General features: G+C 40.6%; 1 protein-coding gene across 4 annotated transcripts in view; it reads right to left on the bottom strand.

The window, feature by feature from the left end:
- TSPAN4 (tetraspanin 4) overlaps positions 1-18,167 on the bottom strand; it is a 2,224,117-nt gene that overhangs the window by 816,171 nt on the left and 1,389,779 nt on the right. The gene's annotated exons all lie outside the window — the stretch shown is intronic.

Below are 18,167 nucleotides of genomic sequence, written 5' to 3'. Positions count from 1 at the left end.
CCTGATCATTCCTTCTCTGTCTCTTTACAGGTATGTGTCAGCTAAACCACATCTTCCACCGTTAACTGAAATTGGGATCTGCTTGCTGTCTCTGTGTGTATGTGTTGGTATGTGGCCTTCTCTATCTATTGCCCTGTGTGCACAACCATGACATTATTTGTTGCTCTGGACTGTCTTACCTAAGTTTTATGTGTTGATCTTATCTTGGCCTCTGGCCTTTTGCTTTTCTGACTTTAGAAGCAAAAAGTCCACTTTGATTGTTAGGCATTCTTATAGTCACTCATGATTAATTAATGAACTTCAACCCCACCCTTATAACAGTATAAATTTGAGCATCCTTAAGGGGTGAGCACATTGCTCGGGGTGCACATTGCAATGGCTTCTTTCTCTAAGTGATTCTTTCTACAAGTGATATGCACTTCAATCTCTGCATTAAGTTCTGCCTCACCTGATCATTCCTTCTCTGTCTCTTTACAGGTATGTGTCAGCTAAACCACATCTTCCACAGTTAACTGAAATTGGGATCTGCTTGCTGTCTCTGTGTGTATGTGTTGGTATGTGGCCTTCTCTATCTATTGCCCTGTGTGCACAACCATGACATTATTTGTTGCTCTGGATTGTCTTACCTAAGTTTTATGTGTTGATCTTATCTTGGCCTCTGGCCTTTTGCTTTTCTGACTTTAGAAGCAAAAAGTCCACTTTGATTGTTAGGCATTCTTATAGTCACTCATGATTAATTAATGAACTTCAACCCCACCCTTATAACAGTATAAATTTGAGCATCCTTAAGGGGTGAGCACATTGCTCGGGGTGCACATTGCAATGGCTTCTTTCTCTAAGTGATTCTTTCTACAAGTGATATGCACTTCAATCTCTGCATTAAGTTCTGCCTCACCTGATCATTCCTTCTCTGTCTCTTTACAGGTATGTGTCAGCTAAACCACATCTTCCACCGTTAACTGAAATTGGGATCTGCTTGCTGTCTCTGTGTGTATGTGTTGGTATGTGGCCTTCTCTATCTATTGCCCTGTGTGCACAACCATGACATTATTTGTTGCTCTGGACTGTCTTACCTAAGTTTTATGTGTTGATCTTATCTTGGCCTCTGGCCTTTTGCTTTTCTGACTTTAGAAGCAAAAAGTCCACTTTGATTGTTAGGCATTCTTATAGTCACTCATGATTAATTAATGAACTTCAACCCCACCCTTATAACAGTATAAATTTGAGCATCCTTAAGGGGTGAGCACATTGCTCGGGGTGCACATTGCAATGGCTTCTTTCTCTAAGTGATTCTTTCTACAAGTGATATGCACTTCAATCTCTGCATTAAGTTCTGCCTCACCTGATCATTCCTTCTCTGTCTCTTTACAGGTATGTGTCAGCTAAACCACATCTTCCACCGTTAACTGAAATTGGGATCTGCTTGCTGTCTCTGTGTGTATGTGTTGGTATGTGGCCTTCTCTATCTATTGCCCTGTGTGCACAACCATGACATTATTTGTTGCTCTGGACTGTCTTACCTAAGTTTTATGTGTTGATCTTATCTTGGCCTCTGGCCTTTTGCTTTTCTGACTTTAGAAGCAAAAAGTCCACTTTGATTGTTAGGCATTCTTATAGTCACTCATGATTAATTAATGAACTTCAACCCCACCCTTATAACAGTATAAATTTGAGCATCCTTAAGGGGTGAGCACATTGCTCGGGGTGCACATTGCAATGGCTTCTTTCTCTAAGTGAATCTTTCTACAAGTGATATGCACTTCAATCTCTGCTTTAAGTTCTGCCTCACCTGATCATTCCTTCTCTGTCTCTTTACAGGTATGTGTCAGCTAAACCACATCTTCCACCGTTAACTGAAATTGGGATCTGCTTGCTGTCTCTGTGTGTATGTGTTGGTATGTGGCCTTCTCTATCTATTGCCCTGTGTGCACAACCATGACATTATTTGTTGCTCTGGACTGTCTTACCTAAGTTTTATGTGTTGATCTTATCTTGGCCTCTGGCCTTTTGCTTTTCTGACTTTAGAAGCAAAAAGTCCACTTTGATTGTTAGGCATTCTTATAGTCACTCATGATTAATTAATGAACTTCAACCCCACCCTTATAACAGTATAAATTTGAGCATCCTTAAGGGGTGAGCACATTGCTCGGGGTGCACATTGCAATGGCTTCTTTCTCTAAGTGATTCTTTCTACAAGTGATATGCACTTCAATCTCTGCATTAAGTTCTGCCTCACCTGATCATTCCTTCTCTGTCTCTTTACAGGTATGTGTCAGCTAAACCACATCTTCCACCGTTAACTGAAATTGGGATCTGCTTGCTGTGTCTGTGTGTATGTGTTGGTATGTGGCCTTCTCTATCTATTGCCCTGTGTGCACAACCATGACATTATTTGTTGCTCTGGACTGTCTTACCTAAGTTTTATGTGTTGATCTTATCTTGGCCTCTGGCCTTTTGCTTTTCTGACGTTAGAAGCAAAAAGTCCACTTTGATTGTTAGGCATTCTTATAGTCACTCATGATTAATTAATGAACTTCAACCCCACCCTTATAACAGTATAAATTTGAGCATCCTTAAGGGGTGAGCACATTGCTCGGGGTGCACATTGCAATGGCTTCTTTCTCTAAGTGATTCTTTCTACAAGTGATATGCACTTCAATCTCTGCATTAAGTTCTGCCTCACCTGATCATTCCTTCCCTGTCTCTTTACAGGTATGTGTCAGCTAAACCACATCTTCCACCGTTAACTGAAATTGGGATCTGCTTGCTGTCTCTGTGTGTATGTGTTGGTATGTGGCCTTCTCTATCTATTGCCCTGTGTGCACAACCATGACATTATTTGTTGCTCTGGACTGTCTTACCTAAGTTTTATGTGTTGATCTTATCTTGGCCTCTGGCCTTTTGCTTTTCTGACTTTAGAAGCAAAAAGTCCACTTTGATTGTTAGGCATTCTTATAGTCACTCATGATTAATTAATGAACTTCAACCCCATCCTTATAACAGTATAAATTTGAGCATCCTTAAGGGGTGAGCACATTGCTCTGGGTGCACATTGCAATGGCTTCTTTCTCTAAGTGATTCTTTCTACAAGTGATATGCACTTCAATCTCTGCATTAAGTTCTGCCTCACCTGATCATTCCTTCTTTGTCTCTTTACAGGTATGTGTCAGCTAAACCACATCTTCCACCGTTAACTGAAATTGGGATCTTCTTGCTGTCTCTGTGTGTATGTGTTGGTATGTGGCCTTCTCTATCTATTGCCCTGTGTGCACAACCATGACATTATTTGTTGCTCTGGACTGTCTTACCTAAGTTTTATATGTTGATCTTATCTTGGCCTCTGGCTTTTTGCTTTTCTGACTTTAGAAGCAAAAAGTCCACTTTGATTGTTAGGCATTCTTATAGTCACTCATGATTAATTAATGAACTTCAACCCCACCCTTAAAACAGTATAAATTTGAGCATCCTTAAGGGGTGAGCATATTGCTCGGGGTGCACATTGCAATGGCTTCTTTCTCTAAGTGATTCTTTCTACAAGTGATATGCACTTCAATCTCTGCATTAAGTTCTGCCTCACCTGATCATTCCTTCTCTGTCTCTTTACAGGTATGTGTCAGCTAAACCACATCTTCCACCGTTAACTGAAATTGGGATCTGCTTGCTGTCTCTGTGTGTATGTGTTGGTATGTGTCAGCTAAACCACATCTTCCACCGTTAACTGAAATTGGGATCTGCTTGCTGTCTCTGTGTGTATGTGTTGGTATGTGGCCTTCTCTATCTATTGCCCTGTGTGCATAACCATGACATTATTTGTTGCTCTGGACTGTCTTACCTAAGTTTTATGTGTTGATCTTATCTTGGCCTCTGGCTTTTTGCTTTTCTGACTTTAGAAGCAAAAACTCCACTTTGATTGTTAGGCATTCTTATAGTCACTCATGATTAATTAATGAACTTCAACCCCACCCTTATAACAGTATAAATTTGAGCATCCTTAAGGGGTGAGCACATTGCTCGGGGTGCACATTGCAATGGCTTCTTTCTCCAAGTGATTCTTTCTACAAGTGATATGCACTTCAATCTCTGCATTAAGTTCTGCCTCACCTGATCATTCCTTCTCTGTCTCTTTACAGGTATGTGTCAGCTAAACCACATCTTCCACCGTTAACTGAAATTGGGATCTGCTTGCTGTCTCTGTGTGTATGTGTTGGTATGTGGCCTTCTCTATCTATTGCCCTGTGTGCACAACCATGACATTATTTGTTGCTCTGGACTGTCTTACCTAAGTTTTATGTGTTGATCTTATCTTGGCCTCTGGCCTTTTGCTTTTCTGACTTTAGAAGCAAAAAGTCCACTTTGATTGTTAGGCATTCTTATAGTCACTCATGATTAATTAATGAACTTCAACCCCACCCTTATAACAGTATAAATTTGAGCATCCTTAAGGGGTGAGCACATTGCTCGGGGTGCACATTGCAATGGCTTCTTTCTCTAAGTGAATCTTTCTACAAGTGATATGCACTTCAATCTCTGCTTTAAGTTCTGCCTCACCTGATCATTCCTTCTCTGTCTCTTTACAGGTATGTGTCAGCTAAACCACATCTTCCACCATTAACTGAAATTGGGATCTGCTTGCTGTCTCTGTGTGTATGTGTTGGTATGTGGCCTTCTCTATCTATTGCCCTGTGTGCACAACCATGACATTATTTGTTGCTCTGGACTGTCTTACCTAAGTTTTATGTGTTGATCTTATCTTGGCCTCTGGCCTTTTGCTTTTCTGACTTTAGAAGCAAAAAGTCCACTTTGATTGTTAGGCATTCTTATAGTCACTCATGATTAATTAATGAACTTCAACCCCACCCTTATAACAGTATAAATTTGAGCATCCTTAAGGGGTGAGCACATTGCTCGGGGTGCACATTGCAATGGCTTCTTTCTCTAAGTGATTCTTTCTACAAGTGATATGCACTTCAATCTCTGCATTAAGTTCTGCCTCACCTGATCATTCCTTCTCTGTCTCTTTACAGGTATGTGTCAGCTAAACCACATCTTCCACCGTTAACTGAAATTGGGATCTGCTTGCTGTCTCTGTGTGTATGTGTTGGTATGTGGCCTTCTCTATCTATTGCCCTGTGTGCACAACCATGACATTATTTGTTGCTCTGGACTGTCTTACCTAAGTTTTATGTGTTGATCTTATCTTGGCCTCTGGCCTTTTGCTTTTCTGACTTTAGAAGCAAAAAGTCCACTTTGATTGTTAGGCATTCTTATAGTCACTCATGATTAATTAATGAACTTCAACCCCACCCTTATAACAGTATAAATTTGAGCATCCTTAAGGGGTGAGCACATTGCTCGGGGTGCACATTGCAATGGCTTCTTTCTCTAAGTGATTCTTTCTACAAGTGATATGCACTTCAATCTCTGCATTAAGTTCTGCCTCACCTGATCATTCCTTCTCTGTCTCTTTACAGGTATGTGTCAGCTAAACCACATCTTCCACCGTTAACTGAAATTGGGATCTGCTTGCTGTGTCTGTGTGTATGTGTTGGTATGTGGCCTTCTCTATCTATTGCCCTGTGTGCACAACCATGACATTATTTGTTGCTCTGGACTGTCTTACCTAAGTTTTATATGTTGATCTTATCTTGGCCTCTGGCTTTTTGCTTTTCTGACTTTAGAAGCAAAAAGTCCACTTTGATTGTTAGGCATTCTTATAGTCACTCATGATTAATTAATGAACTTCAACCCCACCCTTAAAACAATATAAATTTGAGCATCCTTAAGGGGTGAGCACATTGCTCGGGGTGCACATTGCAATGGCTTCTTTCTCTAAGTGATTCTTTCTACAAGTGATATGCACTTCAATCTCTGCATTAAGTTCTGCCTCACCTGATCATTCCTTCTCTGTCTCTTTACAGGTATGTGTCAGCTAAACCACATCTTCCACCGTTAACTGAAATTGGGATCTGCTTGCTGTCTCTGTGTGTATGTGTTGGTATGTGTCAGCTAAACCACATCTTCCACCGTTAACTGAAATTGGGATCTGCTTGCTGTCTCTGTGTGTATGTGTTGGTATGTGGCCTTCTCTATCTATTGCCCTGTGTGCATAACCATGACATTATTTGTTGCTCTGGACTGTCTTACCTAAGTTTTATGTGTTGATCTTATCTTGGCCTCTGGCTTTTTGCTTTTCTGACTTTAGAAGCAAAAAGTCCACTTTGATTGTTAGGCATTCTTATAGTCACTCATGATTAATTAATGAACTTCAACCCCACCCTTATAACAGTATAAATTTGAGCATCCTTAAGGGGTGAGCACATTGCTCGGGGTGCACATTGCAATGGCTTCTTTCTCCAAGTGATTCTTTCTACAAGTGATATGCACTTCAATCTCTGCATTAAGTTCTGCCTCACCTGATCATTCCTTCTCTGTCTCTTTACAGGTATGTGTCAGCTAAACCACATCTTCCACCGTTAACTGAAATTGGGATCTGCTTGCTGTCTCTGTGTGTATGTGTTGGTATGTGGCCTTCTCTATCTATTGCCCTGTGTGCACAACCATGACATTATTTGTTGCTCTGGACTGTCTTACCTAAGTTTTATGTGTTGATCTTATCTTGGCCTCTGGCCTTTTGCTTTTCTGACTTTAGAAGCAAAAAGTCCACTTTGATTGTTAGGCATTCTTATAGTCACTCATGATTAATTAATGAACTTCAACCCCACCCTTATAACAGTATAAATTTGAGCATCCTTAAGGGGTGAGCACATTGCTCGGGGTGCACATTGCAATGGCTTCTTTCTCTAAGTGATTCTTTCTACAAGTGATATGCACTTCAATCTCTGCATTAAGTTCTGCCTCACCTGATCATTCCTTCTCTGTCTCTTTACAGGTATGTGTCAGCTAAACCACATCTTCCACCGTTAACTGAAATTGGGATCTGCTTGCTGTCTCTGTGTGTATGTGTTGGTATGTGGCCTTCTCTATCTATTGCCCTGTGTGCACAACCATGACATTATTTGTTGCTCTGGACTGTCTTACCTAAGTTTTATGTGTTGATCTTATCTTGGCCTCTGGCCTTTTGCTTTTCTGACTTTAGAAGCAAAAAGTCCACTTTGATTGTTAGGCATTCTTATAGTCACTCATGATTAATTAATGAACTTCAACCCCACCCTTATAACAGTATAAATTTGAGCATCCTTAAGGGGTGAGCACATTGCTCGGGGTGCACATTGCAATGGCTTCTTTCTCTAAGTGAATCTTTCTACAAGTGATATGCACTTCAATCTCTGCTTTAAGTTCTGCCTCACCTGATCATTCCTTCTCTGTCTCTTTACAGGTATGTGTCAGCTAAACCACATCTTCCACCGTTAACTGAAATTGGGATCTGCTTGCTGTCTCTGTGTGTATGTGTTGGTATGTGGCCTTCTCTATCTATTGCCCTGTGTGCACAACCATGACATTATTTGTTGCTCTGGACTGTCTTACCTAAGTTTTATGTGTTGATCTTATCTTGGCCTCTGGCCTTTTGCTTTTCTGACGTTAGAAGCAAAAAGTCCACTTTGATTGTTAGGCATTCTTATAGTCACTCATGATTAATTAATGAACTTCAACCCCACCCTTATAACAGTATAAATTTGAGCATCCTTAAGGGGTGAGCACATTGCTCGGGGTGCACATTGCAATGGCTTCTTTCTCTAAGTGATTCTTTCTACAAGTGATATGCACTTCAATCTCTGCATTAAGTTCTGCCTCACCTGATCATTCCTTCCCTGTCTCTTTACAGGTATGTGTCAGCTAAACCACATCTTCCACCGTTAACTGAAATTGGGATCTGCTTGCTGTCTCTGTGTGTATGTGTTGGTATGTGGCCTTCTCTATCTATTGCCCTGTGTGCACAACCATGACATTATTTGTTGCTCTGGACTGTCTTACCTAAGTTTTATGTGTTGATCTTATCTTGGCCTCTGGCCTTTTGCTTTTCTGACTTTAGAAGCAAAAAGTCCACTTTGATTGTTAGGCATTCTTATAGTCACTCATGATTAATTAATGAACTTCAACCCCATCCTTATAACAGTATAAATTTGAGCATCCTTAAGGGGTGAGCACATTGCTCTGGGTGCACATTGCAATGGCTTCTTTCTCTAAGTGATTCTTTCTACAAGTGATATGCACTTCAATCTCTGCATTAAGTTCTGCCTCACCTGATCATTCCTTCTTTGTCTCTTTACAGGTATGTGTCAGCTAAACCACATCTTCCACCGTTAACTGAAATTGGGATCTTCTTGCTGTCTCTGTGTGTATGTGTTGGTATGTGGCCTTCTCTATCTATTGCCCTGTGTGCACAACCATGACATTATTTGTTGCTCTGGACTGTCTTACCTAAGTTTTATATGTTGATCTTATCTTGGCCTCTGGCTTTTTGCTTTTCTGACTTTAGAAGCAAAAAGTCCACTTTGATTGTTAGGCATTCTTATAGTCACTCATGATTAATTAATGAACTTCAACCCCACCCTTAAAACAGTATAAATTTGAGCATCCTTAAGGGGTGAGCATATTGCTCGGGGTGCACATTGCAATGGCTTCTTTCTCTAAGTGATTCTTTCTACAAGTGATATGCACTTCAATCTCTGCATTAAGTTCTGCCTCACCTGATCATTCCTTCTCTGTCTCTTTACAGGTATGTGTCAGCTAAACCACATCTTCCACCGTTAACTGAAATTGGGATCTGCTTGCTGTCTCTGTGTGTATGTGTTGGTATGTGTCAGCTAAACCACATCTTCCACCGTTAACTGAAATTGGGATCTGCTTGCTGTCTCTGTGTGTATGTGTTGGTATGTGGCCTTCTCTATCTATTGCCCTGTGTGCATAACCATGACATTATTTGTTGCTCTGGACTGTCTTACCTAAGTTTTATGTGTTGATCTTATCTTGGCCTCTGGCTTTTTGCTTTTCTGACTTTAGAAGCAAAAACTCCACTTTGATTGTTAGGCATTCTTATAGTCACTCATGATTAATTAATGAACTTCAACCCCACCCTTATAACAGTATAAATTTGAGCATCCTTAAGGGGTGAGCACATTGCTCGGGGTGCACATTGCAATGGCTTCTTTCTCCAAGTGATTCTTTCTACAAGTGATATGCACTTCAATCTCTGCATTAAGTTCTGCCTCACCTGATCATTCCTTCTCTGTCTCTTTACAGGTATGTGTCAGCTAAACCACATCTTCCACCATTAACTGAAATTGGGATCTGCTTGCTGTCTCTGTGTGTATGTGTTGGTATGTGGCCTTCTCTATCTATTGCCCTGTGTGCACAACCATGACATTATTTGTTGCTCTGGACTGTCTTACCTAAGTTTTATGTGTTGATCTTATCTTGGCCTCTGGCCTTTTGCTTTTCTGACTTTAGAAGCAAAAAGTCCACTTTGATTGTTAGGCATTCTTATAGTCACTCATGATTAATTAATGAACTTCAACCCCACCCTTATAACAGTATAAATTTGAGCATCCTTAAGGGGTGAGCACATTGCTCGGGGTGCACATTGCAATGGCTTCTTTCTCTAAGTGAATCTTTCTACAAGTGATATGCACTTCAATCTCTGCTTTAAGTTCTGCCTCACCTGATCATTCCTTCTCTGTCTCTTTACAGGTATGTGTCAGCTAAACCACATCTTCCACCATTAACTGAAATTGGGATCTGCTTGCTGTCTCTGTGTGTATGTGTTGGTATGTGGCCTTCTCTATCTATTGCCCTGTGTGCACAACCATGACATTATTTGTTGCTCTGGACTGTCTTACCTAAGTTTTATGTGTTGATCTTATCTTGGCCTCTGGCCTTTTGCTTTTCTGACTTTAGAAGCAAAAAGTCCACTTTGATTGTTAGGCATTCTTATAGTCACTCATGATTAATTAATGAACTTCAACCCCACCCTTATAACAGTATAAATTTGAGCATCCTTAAGGGGTGAGCACATTGCTCGGGGTGCACATTGCAATGGCTTCTTTCTCTAAGTGATTCTTTCTACAAGTGATATGCACTTCAATCTCTGCATTAAGTTCTGCCTCACCTGATCATTCCTTCTCTGTCTCTTTACAGGTATGTGTCAGCTAAACCACATCTTCCACCGTTAACTGAAATTGGGATCTGCTTGCTGTCTCTGTGTGTATGTGTTGGTATGTGGCCTTCTCTATCTATTGCCCTGTGTGCACAACCATGACATTATTTGTTGCTCTGGACTGTCTTACCTAAGTTTTATGTGTTGATCTTATCTTGGCCTCTGGCCTTTTGCTTTTCTGACTTTAGAAGCAAAAAGTCCACTTTGATTGTTAGGCATTCTTATAGTCACTCATGATTAATTAATGAACTTCAACCCCACCCTTATAACAGTATAAATTTGAGCATCCTTAAGGGGTGAGCACATTGCTCGGGGTGCACATTGCAATGGCTTCTTTCTCTAAGTGATTCTTTCTACAAGTGATATGCACTTCAATCTCTGCATTAAGTTCTGCCTCACCTGATCATTCCTTCTCTGTCTCTTTACAGGTATGTGTCAGCTAAACCACATCTTCCACCGTTAACTGAAATTGGGATCTGCTTGCTGTGTCTGTGTGTATGTGTTGGTATGTGGCCTTCTCTATCTATTGCCCTGTGTGCACAACCATGACATTATTTGTTGCTCTGGACTGTCTTACCTAAGTTTTATATGTTGATCTTATCTTGGCCTCTGGCTTTTTGCTTTTCTGACTTTAGAAGCAAAAAGTCCACTTTGATTGTTAGGCATTCTTATAGTCACTCATGATTAATTAATGAACTTCAACCCCACCCTTAAAACAATATAAATTTGAGCATCCTTAAGGGGTGAGCACATTGCTCGGGGTGCACATTGCAATGGCTTCTTTCTCTAAGTGATTCTTTCTACAAGTGATATGCACTTCAATCTCTGCATTAAGTTCTGCCTCACCTGATCATTCCTTCTCTGTCTCTTTACAGGTATGTGTCAGCTAAACCACATCTTCCACCGTTAACTGAAATTGGGATCTGCTTGCTGTCTCTGTGTGTATGTGTTGGTATGTGTCAGCTAAACCACATCTTCCACCGTTAACTGAAATTGGGATCTGCTTGCTGTCTCTGTGTGTATGTGTTGGTATGTGGCCTTCTCTATCTATTGCCCTGTGTGCATAACCATGACATTATTTGTTGCTCTGGACTGTCTTACCTAAGTTTTATGTGTTGATCTTATCTTGGCCTCTGGCTTTTTGCTTTTCTGACTTTAGAAGCAAAAAGTCCACTTTGATTGTTAGGCATTCTTATAGTCACTCATGATTAATTAATGAACTTCAACCCCACCCTTATAACAGTATAAATTTGAGCATCCTTAAGGGGTGAGCACATTGCTCGGGGTGCACATTGCAATGGCTTCTTTCTCCAAGTGATTCTTTCTACAAGTGATATGCACTTCAATCTCTGCATTAAGTTCTGCCTCACCTGATCATTCCTTCTCTGTCTCTTTACAGGTATGTGTCAGCTAAACCACATCTTCCACCGTTAACTGAAATTGGGATCTGCTTGCTGTCTCTGTGTGTATGTGTTGGTATGTGGCCTTCTCTATCTATTGCCCTGTGTGCACAACCATGACATTATTTGTTGCTCTGGACTGTCTTACCTAAGTTTTATGTGTTGATCTTATCTTGGCCTCTGGCCTTTTGCTTTTCTGACTTTAGAAGCAAAAAGTCCACTTTGATTGTTAGGCATTCTTATAGTCACTCATGATTAATTAATGAACTTCAACCCCACCCTTATAACAGTATAAATTTGAGCATCCTTAAGGGGTGAGCACATTGCTCGGGGTGCACATTGCAATGGCTTCTTTCTCTAAGTGATTCTTTCTACAAGTGATATGCACTTCAATCTCTGCATTAAGTTCTGCCTCACCTGATCATTCCTTCTCTGTCTCTTTACAGGTATGTGTCAGCTAAACCACATCTTCCACCGTTAACTGAAATTGGGATCTGCTTGCTGTCTCTGTGTGTATGTGTTGGTATGTGGCCTTCTCTATCTATTGCCCTGTGTGCACAACCATGACATTATTTGTTGCTCTGGACTGTCTTACCTAAGTTTTATGTGTTGATCTTATCTTGGCCTCTGGCCTTTTGCTTTTCTGACTTTAGAAGCAAAAAGTCCACTTTGATTGTTAGGCATTCTTATAGTCACTCATGATTAATTAATGAACTTCAACCCCACCCTTATAACAGTATAAATTTGAGCATCCTTAAGGGGTGAGCACATTGCTCGGGGTGCACATTGCAATGGCTTCTTTCTCTAAGTGATTCTTTCTACAAGTGATATGCACTTCAATCTCTGCATTAAGTTCTGCCTCACCTGATCATTCCTTCTCTGTCTCTTTACAGGTATGTGTCAGCTAAACCACATCTTCCACCGTTAACTGAAATTGGGATCTGCTTGCTGTCTCTGTGTGTATGTGTTGGTATGTGGCCTTCTCTATCTATTGCCCTGTGTGCACAACCATGACATTATTTGTTGCTCTGGACTGTCTTACCTAAGTTTTATGTGTTGATCTTATCTTGGCCTCTGGCCTTTTGCTTTTCTGACTTTAGAAGCAAAAAGTCCACTTTGATTGTTAGGCATTCTTATAGTCACTCATGATTAATTAATGAACTTCAACCCCACCCTTATAACAGTATAAATTTGAGCATCCTTAAGGGGTGAGCACATTGCTCGGGGTGCACATTGCAATGGCTTCTTTCTCTAAGTGATTCTTTCTACAAGTGATATGCACTTCAATCTCTGCATTAAGTTCTGCCTCACCTGATCATTCCTTCTCTGTCTCTTTACAGGTATGTGTCAGCTAAACCACATCTTCCACCGTTAACTGAAATTGGGATCTGCTTGCTGTCTCTGTGTGTATGTGTTGGTATGTGGCCTTCTCTATCTATTGCCCTGTGTGCACAACCATGACATTATTTGTTGCTCTGGACTGTCTTACCTAAGTTTTATGTGTTGATCTTATCTTGGCCTCTGGCCTTTTGCTTTTCTGACTTTAGAAGCAAAAAGTCCACTTTGATTGTTAGGCATTCTTATAGTCACTCATGATTAATTAATGAACTTCAACCCCACCCTTATAACAGTATAAATTTGAGCATCCTTAAGGGGTGAGCACATTGCTCGGGGTGCACATTGCAATGGCTTCTTTCTCTAAGTGATTCTTTCTACAAGTGATATGCACTTCAATCTCTGCATTAAGTTCTGCCTCACCTGATCATTCCTTCTCTGTCTCTTTACAGGTATGTGTCAGCTAAACCACATCTTCCACAGTTAACTGAAATTGGGATCTGCTTGCTGTCTCTGTGTGTATGTGTTGGTATGTGGCCTTCTCTATCTATTGCCCTGTGTGCACAACCATGACATTATTTGTTGCTCTGGACTGTCTTACCTAAGTTTTATGTGTTGATCTTATCTTGGCCTCTGGCCTTTTGCTTTTCTGACTTTAGAAGCAAAAAGTCCACTTTGATTGTTAGGCATTCTTATAGTCACTCATGATTAATTAATGAACTTCAACCCCACCCTTATAACAGTATAAATTTGAGCATCCTTAAGGGGTGAGCACATTGCTCGGGGTGCACATTGCAATGGCTTCTTTCTCTAAGTGATTCTTTCTACAAGTGATATGCACTTCAATCTCTGCATTAAGTTCTGCCTCACCTGATCATTCCTTCTCTGTCTCTTTACAGGTATGTGTCAGCTAAACCACATCTTCCACCGTTAACTGAAATTGGGATCTGCTTGCTGTGTCTGTGTGTATGTGTTGGTATGTGGCCTTCTCTATCTATTGCCCTGTGTGCACAACCATGACATTATTTGTTGCTCTGGACTGTCTTACCTAAGTTTTATGTGTTGATCTTATCTTGGCCTCTGGCCTTTTGCTTTTCTGACGTTAGAAGCAAAAAGTCCACTTTGATTGTTAGGCATTCTTATAGTCACTCATGATTAATTAATGAACTTCAACCCCACCCTTATAACAGTATAAATTTGAGCATCCTTAAGGGGTGAGCACATTGCTCGGGGTGCACATTGCAATGGCTTCTTTCTCTAAGTGATTCTTTCTACAAGTGATATGCACTTCAATCTCTGCATTAAGTTCTGCCTCACCTGATCATTCCTTCCCTGTCTCTTTACAGGTATGTGTCAGCTAAACCACATCTTCCACCGTTAACTGAAATTGGGATCTGCTTGCTGTCTCTGTGTGTATGTGTTGGTATGTGGCCTTCTCTATCTATTGCCCTGTGTGCACAACCATGACATTATTTGTTGCTCTGGACTGTCTTACCTAAGTTTTATGTGTTGATCTTATCTTGGCCTCTGGCCTTTTGCTTTTCTGACTTTAGAAGCAAAAAGTCCACTTTGATTGTTAGGCATTCTTATAGTCACTCATGATTAATTAATGAACTTCAACCCCATCCTTATAACAGTATAAATTTGAGCATCCTTAAGGGGTGAGCACATTGCTCTGGGTGCACATTGCAATGGCTTCTTTCTCTAAGTGATTCTTTCTACAAGTGATATGCACTTCAATCTCTGCATTAAGTTCTGCCTCACCTGATCATTCCTTCTTTGTCTCTTTACAGGTATGTGTCAGCTAAACCACATCTTCCACCGTTAACTGAAATTGGGATCTTCTTGCTGTCTCTGTGTGTATGTGTTGGTATGTGGCCTTCTCTATCTATTGCCCTGTGTGCACAACCATGACATTATTTGTTGCTCTGGACTGTCTTACCTAAGTTTTATATGTTGATCTTATCTTGGCCTCTGGCTTTTTGCTTTTCTGACTTTAGAAGCAAAAAGTCCACTTTGATTGTTAGGCATTCTTATAGTCACTCATGATTAATTAATGAACTTCAACCCCACCCTTAAAACAGTATAAATTTGAGCATCCTTAAGGGGTGAGCACATTGCTCGGGGTGCACATTGCAATGGCTTCTTTCTCTAAGTGATTCTTTCTACAAGTGATATGCACTTCAATCTCTGCATTAAGTTCTGCCTCACCTGATCATTCCTTCTCTGTCTCTTTACAGGTATGTGTCAGCTAAACCACATCTTCCACCGTTAACTGAAATTGGGATCTGCTTGCTGTCTCTGTGTGTATGTGTTGGTATGTGTCAGCTAAACCACATCTTCCACCGTTAACTGAAATTGGGATCTGCTTGCTGTCTCTGTGTGTATGTGTTGGTATGTGGCCTTCTCTATCTATTGCCCTGTGTGCATAACCATGACATTATTTGTTGCTCTGGACTGTCTTACCTAAGTTTTATGTGTTGATCTTATCTTGGCCTCTGGCTTTTTGCTTTTCTGACTTTAGAAGCAAAAACTCCACTTTGATTGTTAGGCATTCTTATAGTCACTCATGATTAATTAATGAACTTCAACCCCACCCTTATAACAGTATAAATTTGAGCATCCTTAAGGGGTGAGCACATTGCTCGGGGTGCACATTGCAATGGCTTCTTTCTCCAAGTGATTCTTTCTACAAGTGATATGCACTTCAATCTCTGCATTAAGTTCTGCCTCACCTGATCATTCCTTCTCTGTCTCTTTACAGGTATGTGTCAGCTAAACCACATCTTCCACCGTTAACTGAAATTGGGATCTGCTTGCTGTCTCTGTGTGTATGTGTTGGTATGTGGCCTTCTCTATCTATTGCCCTGTGTGCACAACCATGACATTATTTGTTGCTCTGGACTGTCTTACCTAAGTTTTATGTGTTGATCTTATCTTGGCCTCTGGCCTTTTGCTTTTCTGACTTTAGAAGCAAAAAGTCCACTTTGATTGTTAGGCATTCTTATAGTCACTCATGATTAATTAATGAACTTCAACCCCACCCTTATAACAGTATAAATTTGAGCATCCTTAAGGGGTGAGCACATTGCTCGGGGTGCACATTGCAATGGCTTCTTTCTCTAAGTGAATCTTTCTACAAGTGATATGCACTTCAATCTCTGCTTTAAGTTCTGCCTCACCTGATCATTCCTTCTCTGTCTCTTTACAGGTATGTGTCAGCTAAACCACATCTTCCACCGTTAACTGAAATTGGGATCTGCTTGCTGTCTCTGTGTGTATGTGTTGGTATGTGGCCTTCTCTATCTATTGCCCTGTGTGCACAACCATGACATTATTTGTTGCTCTGGACTGTCTTACCTAAGTTTTATGTGTTGATCTTATCTTGGCCTCTGGCCTTTTGCTTTTCTGACTTTAGAAGCAAAAAGTCCACTTTGATTGTTAGGCATTCTTATAGTCACTCATGATTAATTAATGAACTTCAACCCCACCCTTATAACAGTATAAATTTGAGCATCCTTAAGGGGTGAGCACATTGCTCGGGGTGCACATTGCAATGGCTTCTTTCTCTAAGTGATTCTTTCTACAAGTGATATGCACTTCAATCTCTGCATTAAGTTCTGCCTCACCTGATCATTCCTTCTCTGTCTCTTTACAGGTATGTGTCAGCTAAACCACATCTTCCACCGTTAACTGAAATTGGGATCTGCTTGCTGTCTCTGTGTGTATGTGTTGGTATGTGGCCTTCTCTATCTATTGCCCTGTGTGCACAACCATGACATTATTTGTTGCTCTGGACTGTCTTACCTAAGTTTTATGTGTTGATCTTATCTTGGCCTCTGGCCTTTTGCTTTTCTGACTTTAGAAGCAAAAAGTCCACTTTGATTGTTAGGCATTCTTATAGTCACTCATGATTAATTAATGAACTTCAACCCCACCCTTATAACAGTATAAATTTGAGCATCCTTAAGGGGTGAGCACATTGCTCGGGGTGCACATTGCAATGGCTTCTTTCTCTAAGTGATTCTTTCTACAAGTGATATGCACTTCAATCTCTGCATTAAGTTCTGCCTCACCTGATCATTCCTTCTCTGTCTCTTTACAGGTATGTGTCAGCTAAACCACATCTTCCACCGTTAACTGAAATTGGGATCTGCTTGCTGTCTCTGTGTGTATGTGTTGGTATGTGGCCTTCTCTATCTATTGCCCTGTGTGCACAACCATGACATTATTTGTTGCTCTGGACTGTCTTACCTAAGTTTTATGTGTTGATCTTATCTTGGCCTCTGGCCTTTTGCTTTTCTGACTTTAGAAGCAAAAAGTCCACTTTGATTGTTAGGCATTCTTATAGTCACTCATGATTAATTAATGAACTTCAACCCCACCCTTATAACAGTATAAATTTGAGCATCCTTAAGGGGTGAGCACATTGCTCGGGGTGCACATTGCAATGGCTTCTTTCTCTAAGTGATTCTTTCTACAAGTGATATGCACTTCAATCTCTGCATTAAGTTCTGCCTCACCTGATCATTCCTTCTCTGTCTCTTTACAGGTATGTGTCAGCTAAACCACATCTTCCACCGTTAACTGAAATTGGGATCTGCTTGCTGTCTCTGTGTGTATGTGTTGGTATGTGGCCTTCTCTATCTATTGCCCTGTGTGCATAACCATGACATTATTTGTTGCTCTGGACTGTCTTACCTAAGTTTTATGTGTTGATCTTATCTTGGCCTCTGGCCTTTTGCTTTTCTGACTTTAGAAGCAAAAAGTCCACTTTGATTGTTAGGCATTCTTATAGTCACTCATGATTAATTAATGAACTTCAACCCCACCCTTATAACAGTATAAATTTGAGCATCCTTAAGGGGTGAGCACATTGCTCGGGGTGCACATTGCAATGGCTTCTTTCTCTAAGTGATTCTTTCTACAAGTGATATGCACTTCAATCTCTGCATTAAGTTCTGCCTCACCTGATCATTCCTTCTCTGTCTCTTTACAGGTATGTGTCAGCTAAACCACATCTTCTACCGTTAACTGAAATTGGGATCTGCTTGCTGTCTCTGTGTGTATGTGTTGGTATGTGGCCTTCTCTATCTATTGCCCTGTGTGCACAACCATGACATTATTTGTTGCTCTGGACTGTCTTACCTAAGTTTTATGTGTTGATCTTATCTTGGCCTCTGGCCTTTTGCTTTTCTGACTTTAGAAGCAAAAAGTCCACTTTGATTGTTAGGCATTCTTATAGTCACTCATGATTAATTAATGAACTTCAACCCCACCCTTATAACAGTATAAATTTGAGCATCCTTAAGGGGTGA

The sequence above is a fragment of the Aquarana catesbeiana genome, linkage group LG11 (genome assembly GCF_042186555.1).
Source record: "Aquarana catesbeiana isolate 2022-GZ linkage group LG11, ASM4218655v1, whole genome shotgun sequence".
NCBI classification, from domain to species: domain Eukaryota; kingdom Metazoa; phylum Chordata; class Amphibia; order Anura; family Ranidae; genus Aquarana; species Aquarana catesbeiana.
This window is presented reverse-complemented; position numbering and strand designations above follow the sequence as displayed.